This window comes from Sinocyclocheilus anshuiensis, unplaced genomic scaffold (assembly GCF_001515605.1).
Source record: "Sinocyclocheilus anshuiensis isolate Anshui unplaced genomic scaffold, SAMN03320099.WGS_v1.1 scaffold2556, whole genome shotgun sequence".
NCBI classification, from domain to species: domain Eukaryota; kingdom Metazoa; phylum Chordata; class Actinopteri; order Cypriniformes; family Cyprinidae; genus Sinocyclocheilus; species Sinocyclocheilus anshuiensis.
The window spans coordinates 15,426-18,663 of NW_015541097.1; positions in this window are offsets into that span (position 1 = coordinate 15,426).

A 3,238-nucleotide genomic window follows, 5' to 3' on the forward strand; every position below is an offset into this window, starting at 1 on the left:
CAAATATGTTTACACACACAAGGAATTTGACTTGGAGACAGGAGCTTCCAGTGCAGAAGAAAGTACACACATAGTGCAAGCATACAGGTGCATCTCAATAAATTAGAATGTCGTGGAAAAGTTCATTTATTTCAGTAATTCAACTCAAATTGTGAAACTCGTGTATTAAATAAATTCAATGCACACAGACTGGTGCAGACACGCATAGGATTACACGGTAAGGATGAAATAATGCTAAAAAACTGAAAAATAAATAATGCACTATATACAGAAATAGAAATATAGAGGAAAAAATTAATGTACAGATGTTATTTACAAGTGTACCATATTTGTAGTTTACAATATACAGTTTCCAGATACTATGTATAAAAGTGATGGACAGTGTGTAGTTATGAACTTTTTAATTGTTCAGGCTGAGTATGGCCTGCAGGGGAAAAAAAAATGTTCTGGTGGTCAGTGCTCTGTAGGGCAAACTATCCCTTTAAGTGAATTGTCCCTTTAAATGCCAATATTAATTCCTCCTTAGATGGTAACACATCATAAGAACCAAACCGGAGATGTCAGGCATCCTCTAAAGGAAACATGACCACACACAACTGCACAGGCTTGACATCAGAAATCCTGGATGAGACATGATCAGGTTGCCATTCGCAGACCGGCACCATCTTAAAGCCAGACTTCTGCTTATGTTCAAAGATCTTTTACATAACATGCAGCAGTTGTAAAAGAAGAGACCTTGGAAATCAGCCTTTTAAAGCAGCGGCCAACTGGCAGGAATGGATTTGATGTGTCTTTATCCCCGAAGTGCGGAGTGCCACCACAGACACCATCCATCACATCATTAATTCAGAGGCTTGCTGCCGTACTTACTCAGAGGCCGATCCCCAGCGTAAAATCATGTACATGTGGCTTTTGCATTTCCACATACACAACTCAAATCCAGTTGCACAACAGATGCAAATGTACCCTAAAGCGCAAACAAACCAGATAATAGAGATGTTACTAATTAATCAATATATATATACAGACATATTTTTAAAAAATAAAATAAAAATGACGAAAACACAACAAAACTACACAAAACAAAATGACTAAAACCACATTTAAATTAAAAATATAGATTAAAAAAAAAATCAAATTATATAAAAAAAATATATATATATAAAAGTATCTCAATGATACCAAAATAGATTGCATTAGTGCTGACCACTGATCTATACTGATCTGTAAATCTTGTAAAAAAGGCGCAGAGCATCCGGGTTCTCCTTCAGAATGCCAGCTTCATTAATGATGTTCTTACTACCTTTCTGGGCCATAAAACATTTCAGTTGTGTTGCTGTCTATGTAGGGTCAGAAAGCTCTCGAATTTCATCAAAAAATATCTTACTTTGTGCTCCGAAGATGAAGGTCTTACAGTTTTGGAACAAGATGAGGGTGAGTAATTAATGACAGAATTCTCATTTTTGGGTCAACTATCCCTTTAAGCATTCAATGTGCCAACACTGTAGTATACTAGTGTTTGAATCTACCATTCAATCAAATAATGCCTAATGTTTCAAATGCTATTTCTACAAAATAGTAAACAACATTCTACAACATAGTATTTAGCAAGTACGCTAGTGCCCATTTAAAACATAGGCAAACTTTTCACAGTAGTATGCTAAATGTTTGTTACCTGGCGTGTGAGTTACAGTTATCAACTTGAAAATGAATTTGTTTATTTATTTGTTCAAAAATTTTATAACTTTTTAGTCTGATCAAAATATGTATGTTTCCGTGCTTTGATGCAAACTGCAGATTTTGACAACTGTAGTAGGTTCTCCATATATTTAATACATTAAGAAAGTTTGCATACTGTACACAGCATATATACTATATGTTGTTCAGAACATTGGCTACACAACAAAGCATATTGTACTAGGTGTATCCCACAATGCAGTGGACTGCACTCAACTTCACCTGCCATTTTACAATGCAAATGAATTAGAAGCAACTTTCACCTCACTTTTGACAGAATACCAAAAGACAAAATTGCACTAAAAAAGGAAAATAACTGATTGGATGACTCTTACTGAAACATACAATATAATGACATCTTGATCACAATGATGCATATTACTGTTTTAAACATTTATAATTGCATAGTTTCACATACTTTTTTTTTTTTTTTTAAAGCAGGCATGATTCAGTATATCATTATGCTATTTCATTGCAAACACTAGCGCACTCGATTATGCATGTATGCAAATAAATAAGGAACAAAATGGCTTGTTAAAATTCACTCAAATTACACATTTCCATATTTATCTGTTCCGCAAACTAAATGTTTTTGCATATTATTTACCTCCATTTGACAACCATCACACTTTACAATCCTTTGCAGCATCTTCAAGACAACAGCCTGCTGTTTCACTCAAATGCACAAGAGCATCTTGCCATCTTGTTTATTTATACTGTATGTGTCAAGAGGCTAGACGTCAAGCTCAGGGAAAGACCATTAAATATTCATCCCCTTTTTTTAATGTTCTTTTTCTTGAGCATTACCTTACTAATTCTTCTCGTCTGTCAATACTCTCTCCATTTATTCATCTTCTACATGGACTGTTGGTCTGTTATTTGGAATTCAGATGGAACTGCTGAGGTTGAGGAAGCATCTGGAATCTGACACTCTTCTAATTCCTGTCTGAATAAGAAATTTATGGATGAAAACTCAACGCACACAAATAAAAACACTGTGTGAGTGACATATCTCTACATGTGAGGGAACATGTTTGAGACACTGTGCTGGTGCACTCACACACTCACTCACACTGCCAAGCTATGAATATTTAATTCACCCCTGAGTGAGAAAGAAAGAGATTGAGAGAGATGAGAAGTTATGAGAGGAGTCACAACTATCATAAACAGTTATATAATTAGGCAATAAGACCAATGGCGGATGGGGAGTGAATGGGAAACCTTAAAATACAGTCATTTTTGCAATTCAATTTGGTGTCACCAGTGGAGCAGAAATTACCCACTTAAGCCATAGAAGTTTTCATTTTCTCCATTGAGAAATCGATTTTTAATGATTCTGTATAAACCTTTCAAAACAGACCTCTGAGATTATTAATCACTATATGCTTTATTTGAAACCGTGAGACAGTGTAATCTCAACTTCATTTAAAAAAAAAAAAAAACATTTAATAGACAAATTCCAGAAGGAGAACTGAACTATGAGTACTGAGAAGAAAAATCC